This window comes from Panthera tigris, chromosome A1 (assembly GCF_018350195.1).
Source record: "Panthera tigris isolate Pti1 chromosome A1, P.tigris_Pti1_mat1.1, whole genome shotgun sequence".
Classification (NCBI taxonomy): Eukaryota; Metazoa; Chordata; class Mammalia; order Carnivora; family Felidae; genus Panthera; species Panthera tigris.
This window is the reverse complement of record NC_056660.1, coordinates 16,680,039-16,701,069: the sequence shown is the minus strand read 5'-3', so window position 1 is coordinate 16,701,069 and position 21,031 is coordinate 16,680,039. Positions and strand designations below refer to the sequence as shown.

General features: G+C 38.9%; 1 long non-coding RNA gene across 1 annotated transcript; it reads left to right on the top strand.

The window, feature by feature from the left end:
• The first annotated feature begins 508 nt into the window (after positions 1–508).
• LOC102951935 lies at positions 509–20,569 on the top strand. The gene is made up of 2 exons (XR_006207976.1): positions 509–688; positions 20,269–20,569. It is a non-coding gene; the product is annotated as an uncharacterized LOC102951935 (long non-coding RNA).
• Positions 20,570–21,031: the final 462 nt, after the last annotated feature.

The window sequence follows — 21,031 nt, the reverse complement described above, 5'->3', positions numbered from 1 at the left end:
AGAGATTTCCAAAGTGGTATTGCCATTTTACAATCCCATCAGCAAGTATGAACTGCAAATTATTTCTTCCCCTTGTGAACACTTGACATCGTCATTAAAAAAAACTTATCCATTGTAGTAGTTGTAGAGTGGTAACTTATGGTGGTTTTAATTTGCATCCCCAAGATATCTCGTGAGTATTTCATGTGCTTGTTGTCCAATTGCATATCTACTTTAGTGAAATGGCTATTCAAATCTTTTGCCTATTTCCTTATTGTGTTATTAAGGTCCAATTTTTTTTTCTTATGGTTTTTTAGCTGGTTTAAGAAACCTTTGCCTAATCCAAAGTCATGAACATGTTCTCCTGTATTTCCTCTTAGGAGCCTAATAGCTTTAGCTTTTGCATTTAGGCTCAAAGCAATTTTTGTGGGTGGTTTAAAGCTAAGGTTGAGGTTAATGCTTTTTCATAGAGGTATCAAAGTGTTCTAGAACACCTGCTGAAAACAAAACAAATTAAGGGGGAAACAATAACCACCCTCTTCCCCATTCTATTACCTTGGCGACATGGTTGAAGACCAATTGAATGTGTATGTGTAGGTCTACTTAGGGACTCTGTGTCCTGTGCTTCTGTGCTCTGTGTCTATCACTTTGTCAAGTGCCACACTGCCTTTATTACTGGAGCTTTAGACTAATTCCAAAATCAGATGGTGTAAGTACTCCAGCTTTTTAAATTATTTTTCAAGATTGTGTTGGCTGGTTCAGATGTTGTGGATGTCAGTGTAAATTTTTACATTAGCTTGGAAATTTCAACAAATATCTCACTGGAATCTTAACTGGGGTCGTATAGTCTTAACAGGAGTGTGGGGAGGAATGGCACCTTGTTAATATTGAATCTTCCAATCCATGAACACAGTGTCTCTCTCCACCTTTTAAAGTTTCTCCCAAAAATATTTTAAAGTTTTCTGTATAGAGATCTTTACATTTTTGCTGCATTTATTCTCAGATATTATTTTGAAATATTTATTTTATTATTTAAATTTTAAGTGCAGTTGTTTGTTGTCAGCAAATAAATATTCAGCTGGTCTTTGAATATTGATCCCATACACTGTGATTTAGCTAAATTTACTGATTAGATCTTGTAGGATGTATTTTTGTAAATTCCTTGGGAGTTTTTATAAACACCATGTTCTTTATAAATAAACCTAGTTTTACTTCTTCCTTTATGATTTGTATGCCTTTTTTTCTTTCTTTCATTCATTTTTTTCTTTTTTCTTGTATTTTTCTTTTTTTCTATTTTTTTTTTTTTAACATTTCTTCATTTTTGACACAGAGCGTGAGAGGGGAGGGGCAGAAAGAGAGGGAGACACAGAATCCGAAGCAGGCTCCAGGCTCTGAGCTGTCAGCACAGAGCCCCATGCAGGACTCAAACCCAGCAACCGCGAGATCATGACCTGAACCGAAGTTGGTCGCTCAACCCACTGAGTCACCCAGGTGCCCCCTTTTAACAAATTTTTAAATTGTACTTGCCAGGGTATCCCATAACATGGTAAATAAAAGTGCTGATGCTGAACATTCTCACCTTGTTCCCAATTTTAGGGGAAAAACATTCAATATTTCACCATTGATTTTGATATCAGTTATACAGATTTTGCAAATACATTTCATTAGATTGAGATCATTCCCTTCTCTTCCTATTTAAAAATAATTATATTGCTGAAGTTTCCTTCTCTTTCTAGTTTGTGGAGATTTTTTTTTTCCCTAAATGAATATTGCGTTTTCTGCCTCCATTGAGACAATCATATGGTTTTTCTCTTTTATTTTATTGATGTGGTGAATTATGCTAATTTTCTAATGTTGAATCAGCCTCTCATTCCCGGGAAAACCTCTGCTTGGTCATGGGGCTTACATTTTGTGCAATTCAATTTTCTAACATTTTGTTGATGATATTTGAGTTCTTGTTCATAAAGTAAATTGGTTAGATATTTCTTTTCTTCTAAAGTACTTGTGAGGTTTTGGTGTCAGGGTTATTCTTGCACCCGTAAAACAAGTTGAGAAGTTAATATGCACTTTAAACATTGAGGTAGTTTTGACAAAGCCACATGCATGTCGTATTGGACATTCAATTCATTTTTGTTTAGTGTTTACATGGTTACATGTGATGAAAATCCCAGTTTTGGGGGCATCTGGGTGGCTCGGTCGGTTAAGCATCTGACTTCAGTTCAGGTCATGATCTCATGGCCCATGGGTTCAAGCCCGCATTGGGCTCTGCACTGACAGCTCGGAGCCTGGAGCCTGCTTCAGATTCTGTGTCTCCCTCCATCTCTGCCCCTCCCCCGCTTGTACTTTGTCTCTCTTTCTCTCAAAAATTAAAAAATTTAAAACAAAAGAAAATCCCAATTTTCAAAGGCATGTAAATAAATTCTTATTTGTTCAATATAATCCAAATACCTCTTCCTGTAGTCTAGAGTAAATGAATTTTTTATTAGGAAATTATGTGTTTTTTAATAATAAAGATATATTTGAAATTTGAGATATGATAACCTGTCTAAAAATATGTCTTGCACTCACTGCCTTTGAATATCTGAACCGTAATCTGTGAGCTTTCTAAAAAGAATAATTCTAGATTGATAAGAGACTAGCCAGTGAGAGGATCTATAACCGAGCAAATTTGGGGACCCTGCTGCCACTGGACCCAGCTCACCTTCCATTCCATCACCTGCCTTGTTCAAGTGGGCTGGGAGCTAGCATTTTAAGTGTTCTAACTGATATAGTCCCATAGTAAATATATATTTAGACTTCTTTCATCCAGAATGGAAGTTTCGGAGCCTGGGGATAAATACAGGATGTCGGTAATAAAGGATGGATATGGCAGATATTAAATAAATACAAATATATTACATAGTATAAGGGTAAACATTATCGTAGCTGGCCAATTTGAATTTTTAAACAGAGACAGTTATCCTTTAGAGATTTATATTACTTGATGGAAAATGTACAGTTTTCATGAGTACCCTTTGTATCAACTGTGTAGGGTTTATGCAAAAACAAAAACAAAAACAAAAACAAAAACAAAAACAAAAAACACCAGAAGTTAAAATTTTTAGAAAACAGGACTAAAAGAAGGAGGGAAATGATTGTGTGACTTAATCTTTCATATGCAATCACTTTATTCTTTCATTGATACAATACACCCTTTTTGAAAACCTGCTATGTTCAGTTTCTGTGCTGGTATTATTAAAACACCCACCCCTACCTCCTCTATGCTCAAACACAAATAGAAACAAAAACAAGAATCTCTTTATTTTAGGTTCTTGTCAAAAAAAGCACTTGAGCAATCTCACTACCTCACTTCCTATACATCCAGAATAAGAGCTATGAAAGTTTTATAAAAGTTTTCTACATTACGTCATAAAAGTTATAAAAGTTTTCTACATTACGTCAAATGTAGAAATTCTACTAACTTTTGATTTGTTAATATAATTGTATTTGATAGAGCATATATACTGATTGAAAATATTTACAGTTCTACTCTTTCAGATCCCTAAAAAATCAGGACTCTAAAAATCATGTGAAAATTAGGGGTTCCTGGGTGGCTCAGTCGCTTAGGCGTCAATCTCGGCTCAGGTCACGTTCTCATGGTTTGTGGTTCGAACCCACGTCGGGCTCTGTGCTGACAGCTCAGAGCCTGGAGCCTGCTTCCAATCTGTGTCTCCCTCTCTCTGGCCCTCCCCCGCTCATGCTCTGTCTCACTCTGTCTCTCTCAAAAATGAGTAAACATTAAAAAAAATTTAAAAACAGTATGTGAAAATTATATATTGAACATGTGTTTGCAACATTTTTCTAGAATGAAAACCATGACGTATTAGATAATATTCTTGGGCTTAAAAATTACTATTAGTTAGAGATTCAAAATATACACACTGCTTTTTAAATGATGGACTAGTTATCCTAGTCTGACATTACAAAGATTCTCTTTGTCCCTTCTTCCTGGATTGCCTCCTTCTTTTCTGCTCACATTTACTTGTGAAATTATTTCCATCACTCAGATTGAGAAAATGACTGTCACTCCAAACAGCATTCTGGCATGTTCTATCAGAAGTTGCTGCCTCCAAAAAAGCATTTTGAGACAATATGAACATTAAGTGCTCCGTCTGCCTTTTTTTTGTGTGTACACCTTCAATCTCACTTTTTTCCAGTCCCTAATCCCAGCCCGTAAATGTTCGCAGAGCCCTTTTGTTCTTAAAAAAAAAACAATTATCCTTAAAATTTTCCCAGAGCATGCTGTTTTCTCCTTCTCCTCCTCTCCCACTTACTCTACAAAGTCTTTAAGGTGGGTGCCAGATACTTCTTGCTTTCATTCCCTCTACCCTCATTCATTCTTGGAAAAGTGTATGAATTTTGTTCTAGCTTTTCTGTTGGAACCCTTCTCTTGAAGTGCAACAATGATCTATGTTATTTGTGACTTCTCAGTCACACAGGACGGAAGCTCTATTCACCTTAGAAACTATATTCACTTTATAGGTGACAGAAGCTCTATGCACCTTTCTTAAAAAATATGCTTGCAAACGTGAAGGGTCCATCAGGGTTAAAATGTGGTCCCTGTCAGGAAATCTTTCTTTATTCTGTGGCAGGGTGACCCTTGGCATATCACAATTTACAACATCTTTGCAACTTTCAAATCCCAGAGAAGGAAAAAGTCACATTCCTGACGGCAATATTTCAAACTTCTTCATTATTATATTTTTAAGGTGATCTGTGACCATTGATCTTTGACGTTACTGTTGTAATTGTTTGGGGCACCACAAACCACCCCTACATAAGACAGTGAACCTGCTCGATCAATCTGTGTCTTCTGGCTGCTCCACCAACCATTCCCTTATCTCTTTCCCTCTCCTCAGGCCTCTCTATTCCCTGAGACACAACAGTATTGACATTAGGCCGATGAATAACCCTACAATGACTTCAAAGTGTTCGTGTGAAAGGAAGAGTCACGTATTTCTCACTTTAACTCAAAAGCTAGACATGATTGAGCTTAGTGAGGAAGGCACGTCAAAAGCTAAGATAGGCCAAAAGCTAGGCCTCTTGTTCCAGACAGGTAACTGAGTTGTGAATGCAGAGGCAAAGCTCTTGAAGAAAATTCCAGTCTTTTAGGGGGCCTGCGTCTCCGGTCCCTACTTCTTTCCCTGGCTCTAATGCTCCTAATCTGTTTGAACCCTGAATTTTGTTGACTTTATCATCCCACTCACTTGGGTGAGACAGAAAGGCTAGAGGGAGCTGAAGAGTCAAGAATTCTCTTCTGTCAACAAGAATAAGGCTGTGGCAAAGTGTTTTCCCCTAAAGAGTAGATGTTTGTTATGGAGAAGTTTCTAGGAGTATATCTCACAATGGTTTCCTTCTTCTCCCTCAGAGATAGGCAGAGACCTCTGGAGGGTAGATCTTCACCATGAAAATCTGGTGAGATTTCTAAACATAAACCCCATACAAATGTAGGGGATCCCTAGGACTGTGTCCTCCAGAAGTTTCTTGCTGCCAAGCTAGTCTATACCTAGTTTCCAGCAATTCATCAAAATTACCAGTTAAGTGTATCCATCATTGTGTGGCTCCAGCAGCTTTTGAATTAGTAGATCTCATGTATGACTCTTGATAGACTCTTGGGATGTCTATCCCTCTAGAACTTTCTTAGGGGGGGGAATTTGTCTTGCAACCTGAGTTCTCAGATGGGTCCAAAAAAATAGGTGACTTTCAGTTTGCTTAGCTTTATTTATTTATTTTTTTTATTGCAAAGATGGGAGTGAAGGTGTTTAAGTTCTTCACATGTCAGAGCAGAAACTGGAAGGCTGCAATTTACTTATGGACTTTTTCATAATCAAAGCAGGAAAAAGAAACTCAAATTCTTTTGTAGATTGTATATGTTTATGATATATCATTAATGGAGGCCTTGTCTTACATTGTTTGTATCTCCAATACCTGGAGTAGTAATTGACCCATATTTTGATGATTCGTATATTAGAGTTGACTATATAATCTAGATAATGAGTTGCTTAGTTCCTGTTGACCCCTCACAGTAAGCGTTTTCTTTTATTAAGAGAGACAAACCGCTTTCCTAGAAATGAAACTAGGGAAAAGGTTGCTCATCAAAAGATAATTGAGTAACATAATGGATGGCAAGTTGAATTACCACTTTGTACCTATTTTTGAAATACACATTTAGGAGACATTTCTTAAATCCATAGAGTTTGCAAAGTAAAGCTGCATGATAAATTTTTATTCAGTCGATACTATTTCTATAGAACTGATGTAATCTGTATGTATTGCTTTCTGTAACTGCTAACATGTGTAAAAAGAAAATGCTGGAAAACTTCAAGTGGATGAACAGGTATCAGCATCACCTGGATGTCTTGTTCAGGAACATATTCTCCAACCTAATTTTCAGACTAGGATTCAGTGAAATTAGGAGGAGCTAGACAACCTGCTTTTTTATTTAAGAAGCACTCCATAAGGAACTGATACAGGTCACCTACTCTTTTAATATGGTGCCCCGGAGAAAGGCATTGTTCCATGGTCGCACGTATTGCCTCATGTGGTTTTTAGACAGAAGCTGGAGTCAATTAATAATTGAATTTTGTGTGGGGCGCCTTGGTGACTCAGGTGGTTAAGCGTCCAACTTGGGCTCAGGTCATGATCTCCAGGTTTGTGAGTTCGAGCCCTGCCTTAGGCTGTGTGCTGACAGCTCCGAGCCTGGATCCTGCTTCAGATGCTGTGTCTCCCTCTCTCTCTGTGCCTCCCCTGCTCGCTCTCTCCCTCTCTCTCTCAAAAATAAAAATTAAAAAAAATTGAATTTTGTGGCAGTAGTCTGAATTTCCAGTATTTTATACTGTTGATTATGTTATCATGATTCTAAGACAAGCTGCATGGGAGGCAGAACAATCATCTTATGATGAGCACAGAAGGGGCCCCATGCGTGTGGAGTTGGAATACCTTCCCTTTCTGGAGGGAGGTGGGTTACAAAGGTGCTTGACATAGTCAAGACACTTGTTTCCCTTTAAAATTTACCTTACATTTGTGCTTAAACACAAGTAAGAATTCATTTAGCATATTTAATATCTGTACTATATTATATATTTCCTGAGAGAAATGACTTTGTCCTGAAACAACATAAGGGTAAATGTTACTCTTGCCTTTACCGGAAATTACTTTGCTTATGGGCTGAATGAAGTAAGAAAGAATGGAAATGCAGGCATATGAGGGAATTCATTACCATAAATTCAAGTCTCATAGAGAATTGATGTTATAAAGCTTGAGTGAAATAAGGAAAATTTCTTTTGTAGGGAACAGGTTTCTGGGAACTGGTGTGTTTTAGTCGGAAAGAAACCTGGGATTTAGAACCACTTGGTCACACATTTAAATCTTGGCTCCGATAATTAGGACATTAGCTGTTTACCCTCTTGTGTCTTAATATCTTTGCGTTTCATCTTTTCATTGTTAAATAGATAATAATAACATAGCTTACAGGGTCAATGTGAGGATCAATATTTTTGTTAACAAAGAAGAAAGAGGAGAAAGGGAATGGAGGGATTTATTTTCTTCTCCATCATTTATTTCTCTGCTTCTTTTCTTGTATACTAATCTTTTCTGTTTTTTATTTGAAAACAAAATTATAATTGTATAAAAAATTTAATTATTGTGTCAACTGTCTACTAATCAACTTCTACAACTGAAGTTAGAATGCTGGTTTTCTTTTCAGAAGAGAAATTCCAAATTTCAAAATCTAAGATTTTTGGGGGGGTCACCCTCCCTCTTCTCCCCAATAACCAATTATCCCCTTGGAAACAATATGGTCACCACTGAGAATGCATGGACTGGAGGGACTAGAACAGGACATTTAAAAGTCCTAAGGAACAGAACAAAGGAGTCTCTTCCTGTCTCTCTACCTGGTCTCTCATTCCTACTTTTTTTCAGCAGAAGGATTTTTCTTCCTGTCTCTGAACATGAACCTTCTCTTTTACACTGGTTCCTTGGCCCCAGTCTCAGATATACATCACTTCATAGTCCAGGTTTTTAAGAGACAGGTCCAGGTCCAAATTTCTAGGAAATAAAATTCAGAGGCCCAGGATTTGTCCAGTGTTTTTTCTCTGATTCCATCAATTGTGGACACAAATGTGGATATGTTCATGTCATTCTCAGCCCAAGTGGTTAGGGGAGTGAAATCTCTCTAAAGGAGGCTTGAGTAAGTTCTGTAGGGACAAAAAAGTTTTCCTTTCTTTTCTTCTAGGTTCTTTGGCTTGTTTAATAATGAAGTTGATATAAGACATGTTAACAGGAGAAAAACAAACACAATTTAATAACATGTATACCTTTTGTATGTGGGGTGACCTGATAAGATGGGGGCCGGTGGCTTGGGCAGTGAAAGAATTCACCTAAGACAGAACAAAGGAGACAGACATTTATTGATTACACCGTAAGGGAGCAGCAGACAGGACAGCAAAGGAAAGACTGTCTCTGGTAGGGGGACTGTAGTTAAGGGGGAGGGAGAGAAGGAATGAGAATGTCTGGAACTTTCCTTTTGGGTACCTTGTGCCTGGGTGTAAGTAATCCTTTGCTCAGGTATGGCTTATGGGTATTTCAAAGTGGGTTGCCTAATAGGTTTGTTTCTATTCAGCCAGGGGGTCACTGTGGGCCCTTGTACCTTACACAGGTTTCCACTGCTCAAGCTGGTTGCCTAAAAGCAGCCTCTACACTGTATACATGGGAGAGACTTAAGAAAATTGAGCATCTTCCCCAGTGTCTGAAGCTATCATCTTAATTACCATCTTCAGTGAAAGACATATTAAGACGTTAAGGGGGAGAAGTCAGTTATGGGAGGTTAACAACAAAAAAAGCATGGTTAAAAGGGTAAGGTTGTTGTGCAGATTGAAGTTGCCTTCTCCGTTGATAAGAGTTTCTGGAAATGTGTGGTCATCCCCCTCTTTCTGGTACAGCCAGGAACACACACTTGCAAATGGAGATTTCCCTTACACGTGTAAATGTCTCCTTCAAGAAGGCAACTTTGACTTGGTTTTCAGAGCTTGTTTTGTGTTTGCAGTTACTTAAAAATAATCAGCCAAAAATATTCCTTATACCAGAGAGGCATGCTTTGGGGTGGCAAATTCTGCTCCCCTATAGTTCTTTAAGAAGTGAATTATGGGGGCAGAGAGGGAATGTTTTTCATTTCCAGCAAGTAGTCAAAGCATAGTACCTGAGTTCAGACTGTGGAAAGTTCGGATATGGGAGTTTTTATTTTATCTTTTGGGATTTGGACATCCATTTCAGTGTTTCAGCCCAGTGTAGGGGCAGGAAAATTTTCCTTTCTTCCCTTTTCGGTTCTTTGGTGGGTCTAATAACTAAATTGACCTAAGAGAGATTAACGGGAGAAAAACAACTTGAATTACCTATGTGCGGGCGACCTGTAAAATGTTAAGAGCATCCAAGTAACTGAAGCTTGCATGACCTTCTGAGCTAAGGAAAAGGTTGGGGATCTGGAGATACAAAGGGGAGGGGTGTTATTTGCAAGAAGGTAAGAGGAGATATTTGGAAAACAGAATTTGCCCCGTTATGCAGAAATGTTCCTTAGGTAAAAAGGAATCTCTGGTAATAACAGTCTTCCTGGTACAGGCCCCCTTTCTGATGTAAATTTAGGCAGTTGAGGGGGAGTTCAAGGGATTTTCTTGAACAAGCCGATTTTGATTACTTTTAGCTTAAAATAATCTTTATGCCAAAGTGGTGTATTTTGGGGAGACTTGCTTTGGACCCCTTCACTAGACATGATGAAAGCAGGATTTTAGTAAAATAAATCTAGTCATGACATAAACAATTAAGTGGAGATAGGAGATTCTGGATAAATGTAGATGAGTAAGGAAGCTATTGGACTCGTTAGGAAGAAAGTAATCACTTTAATTAGGAAGGTGGCAAGTTATAGTAGAAATAGCTCAAGGTTTGGTGTCAGCTCTAACAATTCAGCTTACTCATCTGTAAAATGAATACAATCATACCTAATTTGCAGGATTATTTTTGGAAGATTAATCATAATGTAGGAAAAATACCTGGGCTATGTGGAGAACAGACTAGGAATTCATTCTATACATAGAATATTTCTCTTGCCCTCTCCCTCATGCTCACTCTGTCTTACTTTGTCACTATCTCTGTTTCTAAAAAAAAATTTTTAACATTTATTTATTTTTGAGAGATGGGGAGAGACAGAGCGTGAATGGGGGAGAAGCAGAAAGAAAGAGAGACACCGAATCGGAAGTAGGCTCCAGGCTCTGAGCTGTCAGCACACAGCCTATCACTATCTCTGTTTCTAAGCATCGTTTTCTCTTTCCTTAGCATACAATTTGGGCTGAACATAATAACTCTTTATAATTTGAGAAAGGTCTGTATTTCTCTAAGACAAACTGACATGTCCTTCCCAGCTGTCACTTTTCCCTTTTCATTGCATGCATTCATGTTTAGGTGCAGGAAGAAAAGTCCTTGATTAGTCCTACTGCTTTAGAAGACCAGGCACCATGGTTTCCATCAATAATAAGGAGAGAGATCATCACTTGGCTTCATTGCTGTCTCTAAAACTCAAATGAATACACCTGGGAAGATTCGAGAAGTCACTGATTGGATAGTTACACCAAAATCAAAGATCCAAGTCTATATGTGCTACAGGTACACATGTCACTGTCTATAGGACTGCCCTATTCAGGTCTCAGCTTGCATTTGGGGAAAATGTGTCAAACTTCATGAAGATGTTTGTTTGGTCCTCCGCTTAATCCCCAGAGGCCACATCCTGGCACTTTCAAAAAATCTCTAGCCTTATAACCACATTAACACATTAAAAGTGTTTTGTTTTAATGTTGCAGGAGAGGATACTGCTAGCTCAAACAATGATTTGTGGGAGATTCATAACTAAGCAGCTGGCTAGTCATAAAAAAAGTAGCACCAGTCCCAAGGAATAATAATAATATAATACAATGGCCTTAATAAGTAATATCGTTATCATAATATGGCCTTTATAAAGAGGCCTGTCATGTATGCCATGCACTTTTGAATGAACAACTGTGCAAAGTTGTATACTTTCATCCTGAGGAGAACATTTCATTATAAACAGGCCACAAATGTTGCTGCCTGATGGGCTCAGATTCTAACTGCAAGTGAAATACTAGAATAGCTGTAGATTTTTTTTCATGAATCATTTTTCAAGATGTCACATGCGGAGTATGCCTGCTACAGACTGAATGTCTGTGTCCCCTTCCAAATGTATATGTTGAAACCTAATATGCGTGACGGTATTTGAAGGTGGGGCCTTTGGGAGATGGTGAGGTCATGAGCGTGAAGCCCTCACGAACAGGATTCGTGTCCTCGTAAAAGAGACCTCGGAGAGTTCTCTAGCACCTTCTGCCATGTGAGGACACGCTGAGAAGTTGACCACCTATGGCCCGGGAAGCGGCCTCTCTACAGACACTGAATCTGTCAGGGCAGTGATCTTCGACTTCCCAGACTCCAAAACCGTGGACTAACATAATGCCATTCTGAAGTGCCACCCCCTACCAATCAATGACTGTCAGGAACAATTCCAGTGTGATGGTTTGAGCAGTTGGCAGGACACGTAAATGACTGCAGCAACACTATTTGCTCTCTACACTTGAAACGCAAACTTTGAGGGCATTTTTGAGAAAAAAAAAATCACACTGGAGGTTCATTCTGCCAACGTTCTTATGTACTAGCTCCCAGGAAACATACTGAAATATGGTAATGACTGCCAGTGTTTTAAGTGAATAAGTAGACTTTTAACTTCTGGGTTAGATTTTTAAAGAATGACCACAAAGTATTTACTACTTCTCCTATTCAACGAGTGGAATCTGTTTCCTCAACTCTTAGATCGAGAATGGCCCCATAGTTTCTTTTTAGATTCTTATAACTTTTATTTTCATTTTTCCTGTTGTTTGGGTTGCTGCATCTTTCCCTAAAAAAAGTAAACAAAACAACTAGATGTTATCCTTTTTATGATTTTTTTTGAATTTTGTGGAAGAGAAGAGTAAGGCCTGTTTCCTTTCTATTTCTAAAATCTTCCCCATCACTTATGAGATGCTTGTAGAATTTTCCCATCACCTTTGATGTTAAAAATCTGCTTCCACCGTGAGTTTTAATTCATCTATTCCATTCTTAATTTTTATTGATATTTCTTTTACTCATCAAGCACATTTTCTTTTTTTCCAGCTGCTATCCAATTCCCTTTTGATTCTGTTCTTGTCTTCCTATTTCATCCATAAGTTGTCTCATAGATTTAGTTTTCTTCCATTTAAAACAAATAATAATTAGAGACTTTGAAAAATATCATATATTTTCCGCACTGAATTTGGACATTTTATTTGCAAAGTTCCAACCTCTTATGTAACAAAATATTTTTTAAGTCTCATAGTACGCTTTATTCTTTCAACAATTAGTTCAAAAGTTCAGTAGTTATTTTGTAACACTGTGCTAATTGGTTGTGATAAATTGGTGAAAGCAACATAATCTATTTACTAAAACTTGTATAGGGAGTGGACTCTCCAACACACTCTTTACCAGTAGATAAAGTGAATATTTTTACTGTGATTGTCATAGGTAATAGAGATTGTCTCTCTCTCGTAGAGAGAGAGAGAGTATTACTTGATTTCTGTTTGACTATTTTTCTTAGATCTGAAATCAGAAGGATTATTATGTGCCCATCCTTTAAAAAACATTGTGGTGTCCAGTATTACTCTATTTAACTAGCACTGTTCACCAAGTCTGTTTCTAAGAAAGAACCACATCTATATCTGGTCAGGCGTCAGACAACAGGACAGAGTTGCAAGTTCAAGAGATTTATTAGGGTTAATCACTGTGTAAGACAATGGGAAGAGGAAGCAGAAGTTGGCAATGAAAGCCTTCGGAAGGCAATGCAAGTTGAACACCTGTGAAAATAAGGGAGCAGGAGGAAGGACAGGGTAAAGAGGACCTCACACTGCAGTGTAGCTCTGAGAAAGTCTCAACTAATCCAGTGGGAACCCAGATGAAAAGACTCTCTTCCTGCCTGAGGCAGAAAGGCTAAATCTAGAACCTCCTCTGCTGTATCATTGTCTAAGAGCTTCCCAGGAAGACCATAGCCCCTGCTCAAATGCTATGATGGATCTCAAAGTCACTGCAGCTGAAGATGGTTAGTTAAATGCACTCCTTCTGGTAGGTTCCCTCTTGAATAAAGATCTGAGGTGTGCATTTACATGGCTGCATTTACAGTTTACTCCTTGCACTATGCAGATCTACTTCTCCATATGTGGAAACAACTCCTCCATGGTTTCTGTCAGCTTCTCTTTCTGAAGAAATACTTGAAAGAGGGAAGTTTGTGGGATTAACAGTAGTCCCTACTGCTTTAGTTAGTCTGGTAGCTTACAACTGGTACTTACTATCTCCTTCCTCCTCTATCCTTTTGTTATCTTAAACCGTGTCCTTTATAGGCCTTGATGGCTTATCCAGTGGTATGACCCAAGCTTTCTTTCTCAAGAGGCTAATATACTGGTAACCACACCACTCTCAGGTCAGTATAGTTGCATTTGTCCATTGAAAGTCACATGTAGGCACGGGATTACCAAAGAACCACGTTGCTCCCTTCTGTTTTGTGACAGTAGTCTTGCTGATCAACATCAATTATCCCTCCCAGATGGTGACTGTTATTCTAGTCTACTGTTTCCTAGACCCAAGAAGATCAAAATGACCAGGGCCTACAGTATAGTCTCAGCTGAGTACTTCCTACCACTTTTGGGGAGCAAGACCTCTAACCCTGCAAAGTCCAGTGTTGGAAAAATAGAAAACTCAATGTCTCTTGGGTCATGACGAGAAGTGGATAAAGGGCCACTATTACATTCATCGTTGGTTCCTACATTCATGTGTTCTTCTTAATGGGGGCATAGTGCCTTACAGAGGTTACTGATTCATGATTATACTGCAGCCTGGAGTATAACACCTAAATTTTTTCCATATGGTCTCTCCAAGCTGTAACTTCATCTATATTTTAGCAAACCATTCTTATGCTAACAGTCTGGAATCTTCTTAACGTGCTGGTGTTGTATATAATACCATTCTCATACCCTCTTCACAGTGAAGTAGGTCCTCTGGTTAGATGCTCTATTGAGTCAGCTTTTATGCCAATGTATCAGGCACTGAATAAGACTCTGGGTAGTTATGTTTGCTTTCTATAATCATACTTGGAATATATTTTCCCTTCTTGTTTGGATGAACCAATGGCCCTTCCAGTCTGGAAGGGATGTAATGTAGTCAGCTTGTCATTCAGTAACTGGTTGGTCTCTTGAGGACCAGTGGTCTATCACTGGTATATTGCACGTTCAGAGGCAAGAATAACTAGAATGGGCTTAGGAAATCTATTCTGCTTGGCCTATGTATAGCCTCCAACTCTCATCAAGACCACTTCAATCATGTGTCCTTTATACCCATTGTAGTGTGGCTGATGATGAAGGCCGAGTGATGTCAACTTACAAAAGCACTTTGTCTATTTGGTGGTTTAGTGCCTCTATAATGGTAGATACTTTGTGGTAGACATTAACATGTGATAGAAAAATATTCACAGTTGATGCCCACCTCTGTTAATCTGAACGGATGCCTCTACTTCAGATCTTCTTGTCTCTCATTCTCCAGTCATTTTCCTTTTAGGTCTCTGACCAGCTGTCACTGTCCATGAGTCTGTATAGATTATCACCTCAGGCCACTTCTCTCTCCACCCAATGTGATCAAAACAAAATGGACTAGATGCCTTACTTGAAGTCCCATCCACTGGGAAGATTTTCCCTCACTACTCTCGTTCAAAGCCACCCCTACATGTAATTGTAGTGCAGTCACTATCCATTTTCAGCTGTGTCTACATACCAAGCTCATTCGTTGTAAAGCAAGATTGGCATGATTATTTATCTTCAAGGAAAAATTAGGGTGAGCTTGTCTAACTATGGTCGGTGATATGTGGGTCTGGGCTACCTACTCATATATCTTAGTCATGTACTCTGATGCGGCTTGGATTCGATCACATATGTGCCATTTCCATCTTATGATGGACTACTGCCAGGTGTGCCCAACTTTATGACTTATTGGTCTGATAGAACTCAGTCCAAAATGTGATACATTGTCACCTGCTGCCTCTTAGTTAAGGGTCACACCCATACTAGAGCCTAATAGCATGTCAGGATCTGTTTCTTGAATAGTGCATACATTTCTGCTATAGAAGGTATGTCCTTGCTTCAGAACATCAAGGATCTTGTGATGATTCTTCTACTAGGGCTTGAAATGACTCCATACTGCGTGTTTTCTCCAATATAACCTTTATAATGTTAGAGGGACTATGGTTTGTATGGTCAGAGATAGAGACAGACAGCTTGTATCACAGCTTGGACCTGCTTCTGGGCCATTTCTTGCTCTAGGTCCCACTCAAAGCCAATAGTCTTTCATGCTCCTGGTATATGGGCTGGAATAAGCCCATATTCATATCACAGAATGTGTAACTTCCAAAACCCATGAAACCCAAACAGATTTAGCAGTATTGGTCTTGCTTCTCTTTTTCTTTCTTTTTTTTTGGGGGGGGGGGGCGGGGGTGGGTAGGGTGGGATATTCAATAAAAGATACGAGGTGCAACAATATGTCTTTCACTTTGTGATTAACATAATCCCAGAACATATTTTCTGGGATTGCCCCTGACCACTGGACACCCAAAAGCTTTACCAAATGGCAGGTTCTGGAATCTTCATGGAGTTTATTTCTCACTCTTTGGAGTACATGTGTCTTATTAAGGCCTCCAATTATGCCTTTGCTTCTCTATCAAGATGTCATTGATGCAGTGCATCAAGCCCAATGTTCTTTGGGCTTGTCCAGACCACCAAGTTCCCTTTAGACTGTGTTATGACAGAGGACAACACAGTTAACATATATAAAGCAAATAAATATTGCTATCAGTTTCATAAAGCAAAGTATTTGTCTTTCCTGATGGGGATAGAAAAGGACACATTTACCAAATCAGGAGCTACATGCCATGTGTCTGCTATTCTAAGTAATCTGTTGTAGTATACTCTTCATATCAGAATATTATATCAGATCTCTTATTAGGATAGTCTCATGACCTACCTGAGACCATACAATTTGGCAGCTTTAATCAAGGCTGCTACTTGGTTGAGCTTGTGTTAATCTTACAACCACTCTCAGGGACCCCCTTGGTTTCTTTAGGGGCCAGGCTGGCAGATTAAATGAAGATATGCAAGGGATCTTCCTCCTCGCAAACTTTAGATCTCTAAGGGTAACCCTAATCTCCACTAACTTTCCTTGAATGTGTTATTGGGAGAGGTCACTGAGAGAACTTGACCACTAGTTGACCAACAAGTTGGACCTGGCAACTAGAGGTTCCTCACCACCTTTCCTGTCCTTGGAAGGTGCATTCTGCTTGACTTACTTATTCCCAAAAGCTGCACCAAAGACAGCCTTGAGATAGTGATGTGGTGTTGAAACCATCTGGCTAGTGTAGAGATCTACTTATCTTGCAGCTGCCTAAGACAATCCTCACAGGTAAATTCCCTTGCTTATTAAAACTGCTACTTACCAGTCTGGAATGACTGGTGTCTTTCTTGAGTCTCTTCCTGCCCTCTGCATGGGAACTGGTTTCAAATAACACCCAGGATCTTCATGAGGTTACAAACTAATAGTGATATCTTGGCTAAGGTGGAGGGAATAGTGATTTATTTTCAGAAGTTTTAGTTTGGCTTTCCCCAAAGTGATAGTTCTTTTTATTTTATTTTATTTTTTAAATTTTTTTAATGTTTATTTCTGAGACAGAGAGAGACAGAGCGTGAGTGGGGGAGGGACAGAGAGAGGGGGAGACACAGAATCAGAAGCAGGCTCCAGGCTCTGAGCTGTCAGCACAGAGCCCGACGTGGGGCTTGAACTCACAAACTGTGAGATCATGACCTGAGCCGAAGTCGGTTGCTCAACCGACGGAGCCACCCAGGTGCCCCTTATTTTATTGTTTTTAAGTTTACTTATTTATTTTGAGAAAGATAAAGACAGTGCAAGTAGGGGGAGGGGCAGAGAGAGAGGGAGAGAGAGAGAATCCTAAGAAGGCTCCACACTGCCATTGGAGACCCTGACGCAGGGCTCGATCCCATGAAACCGTGAGATCATGACCTGAGCCAAAACCAAGAGTTGGATGCTTCACCGCCTGAGCCGCTCAGGCACCCCCTCCACCCCAAGTGTGATTGTTCTTAAAACACAGGCCAAAGCCCTAATGAAGGTGTTACTCTAGGTAGAGTGGCTTCTCCGACTGAGTAGGCTCAGGATTCCACTTATTTTTTTATTTTTTAAAAAGAATTTTTTTTATTTTAAGTAATCCCTACAGCCAACATAGGGCTCAAGCTTTCAACCCTGAGATCAAGAGTTGCGTGCTCTACTGCCTGAGCCAGCCAGGTGTCCCAGGACGCCGTTTATTATCTGCCCCTCAAATGCTTCCACTTAACAGGGGTGTCATCATGATATTTGATATCTCTCATTATCAACTTAAATAACGTGTCCAACAACAGTGGAAATATCTGGGTTAGTAATTTTCCAAGTGTATTCCGCAGTTTGTGAAAACCTTATGCTCCTAGTAATATAAAAATGTTACTTGCCTAGACGATGGTTGGGTTTCTGAATGCTGGCTTCTTTTAGAATGGAATGCAAGAGTAATGGACACTGAGTAAGTAAACAAGAACATATGCTTTGCTTTCTGTCCTTTATGTACATGTACAGGGATGATATTGGCAATTTCTGGGGAGTAATATTTAAATTTTTTCTATGTATGTTGCAAAAATTTTTAAGCTTCTGTTGATATACTCACACATAAAAAACGGTGTTGTATCTGAAGATTTTGTTAAGAAGAACACTGATTTTTGTGTACCTGAAATTCCAGAAAGCATTAGAGCTGTATGATGAGAGTACCAGTCAAAAACAATCTCTTCTTCCCCTTACCAGTAGATCATTTCAACCTCTAAACCCAAAGGACCCAGAAGGCAGCCTGGGATGGGAGACAGAAGACCTATGTGTAAAGGGAAAAGAGAAAAGCTTACCATATGCTTCTTCCCAATGCAGCTTCCAGCTTCCAATTGAAATAAAATCTGACGAGAAGGAAGGGGAAATTTAATCTCGATAAAATATCTAGTTTGACTATTTCATTAGACTCGATGTACAGTTGCTAAAGTGAGACTTTTATGAGATTAAGTGATTAGAAGAGATTTATTAAGCAAAAGTGGCCTAAATAGCCATGTGATCCACCTGAGAAGTCAACCAAAGGGTGTGGAAGAAATGCCAGATTTAATCAGGCACCAGAGAGAAAAGAGTAGAGTTTAGTTTTTTGCTGCCACACTATGAAGTCACACTCTTTTAGCACAATAGTTAGATTTGTGGAAGTGTAAGAATCACAAATGAACCTAGATAGTGAAGCAATTTACAAAGAATAAAGAAAAAGCTTACTTCTAAATATGTCAAGTTTGAGATACACGTAAGTCATTTAAATGAAGGTATAACACAGTGAATTAATTACGTGGGGTTAGAGCTCCGAAAAGAGGTCACTGTTGGAGATCTTAATTTGAAAGTCAGCACGAGTAGTATTAAAGTCATGGAGGTGGATAAGTGCAGTTAGGCCAAGAGTGAAGACCTGAGACAAGCGGACTTGGAACAAGGCAATGAAACTTCTTACATTTGGAGATCAGAGAGAAGAAAGGAAGCTAACTTGAGTTACTGAGCGGAGGTATTCAGAGAAGTAATGGGAGAATGACCAAAGAAGTCAAGAGAAGGCAGGAAAATATTGACAAACATGTCAAATGTTGCTAAGAAGTTGAGAAGGGAGGGGCACCTGGGTGGCTCAGTCAGTTAAGTGTCCAACTCTTGATTTGGGCTCAGGTTATGATCTCAAGATTTGTGAGTTTGAGCCCTGAGTCAGGCTTTGCACTGGCCATGCGGAGACTGGCCGGTGTCCCTCTGTCTTTGTCCCTCTCCTACTCACGCACCCACAGGCACGTTCTCTCTCTCTCTCTCTCACACACACAATAAATAAATAAACATTAAAAAAAAAAAAGAGGTCAGGAAAGGATTTGTAAGTGACTTGCTGAAGAGCATGATGAAGGTCATCGGTGAAGCTAATCAGGGATGTTTAAGTAGAATGGCGGGATCAGGATTTGTATCACAGACCATCAAAAAACAAGCGCTATGTGGGAAAAGGAAGAGAAAAGAACACAGTGTGCAGCCGATTCAAAAAGTTCTCCTGTGAAGAGGGGTGGAGAGATTTGGAAATAACTACAAAGGTATATGGGCTTGTGAAATTTGCTTATGGAAGGGATATCTTGTAGCATGTTTGAATGATGATGGAAGGGACCAAGTAAAGAGGGACGGTTTAAAGAAGCAAGACAAGAAGGTTCAGCTCTCAGTAGATCTGGAGAGGGCATGTGTTTATGGGATCAAGGATACATGCGGGGAGAATTCCTTTTGATAGAAGGAATACAAAGGCAAATATAATTAATGAAACGAAAGTGATCCCGGTTTGCAGGATCCAGCATATAGACAAATAATTTGTTCAAAAAATAGTTTTAGTGTTATATTCCTTCGGTTGGATGGGGACTCAATTGTTGTAAAGACACCAATAACATAACAGTCACATAAAAAAGTTGAGATGGATGTGCTCATGAACTAGAAATGAAGAAATCGAAAAATCTATCATTACACTGTGACTTCAATGTTTTATGTCTCTACTTCTTCATCTAAACAGCAGGTGTCCTTCAGTATTTTCTGAGCATCTGCTGTAAGCCCAGTCCTGGGTTATAGCTAGATATTTATTTTGGTTAACCTACAACTGACAGAATTCATAAAGCAGAGCTATTAATCTATTTTATAGATGAAAAAAATGAAGTAAAGAGACAATAAGTTACCTGAGGTTCTGGGGCTAAAAAGAAGGCCAACAGGGACTAAAAATTTATGTTTTCATGATTGTAATTCCCCTTATACATTACAGGAATGTTGAAAAATATAAATATATCGTAATCAGTAAAATACCTTGTACTATTCTCAGTATAAAGTCCCAGTATGTGTTTAGAATGGTTTTTTAAAATATGCCAATAGCAGAGCTATCGTGTATGTCTTGAAAATTTATGTAATGAGTCGGGAGTAAAAAAAAAATCATCTGCAAATATTCGGTATTTTTCACAGAATTTGCATTGATTTTTCCTTATTTTCCAGAGCCATCCCTCGCCCTAGTCACAGCCATCTGGTTTCCTTCTACATCTTGCTATCTCGGTAAAGCTAAAGGGACAAGCTGATCTGCTGGGAGCAAATCAATTTCTCATTATCCTTAATGTGTGAAGATGAGACTACTGACAGTGATCACAGTCTTTGTCTACGGATAGGGTTGAAAACTTGTGTTTACATAACAGAAAATGTTTTCATATAGAAGAGCCGGAATAGGCATACATGGCTGTGGGATGCTGTGTCTTAACGTGGAAGCTAATTCCTCTCAACAAATAAACTTAGCATTTCTCAACGTCGAGGGCTAAGAGGCCTCTTTCTGAGAATGTGGAAGAATTCGAAAGAGGTGTGCATCTATCAAGTACTTCAGAGTGCTTGAAAGAATCTGTCTGGCAGAATTTAGAGGTAAGAAGATCAAAGCGAGGAGGGCCAGTGAAAACATGAGATAAGGTTCCTATTCTCATGAAATACACATTCTAGTAGAGGAATACATAATGCAAACAAATAAAAACATGAAAAGACTCCAGTGGTAAGTCCCATGCGAAGAGTTAACATAGGGTACTGTGTTGAATATGACTGGTAACTACCTTATTTCGGTGGTTGAGAAAGGCTTCTCTGAGGAGGTAACATTTAGGAAAGAACGCACTTGCAGGGATACCCCACATGCATACAAAATAGGTAGAAGGATGCTTCTGGAAGAGGAAAGAACCAATACAAAATCCTATTTTTTTCTTTTTTTTTTTAATTTTTTAATGTT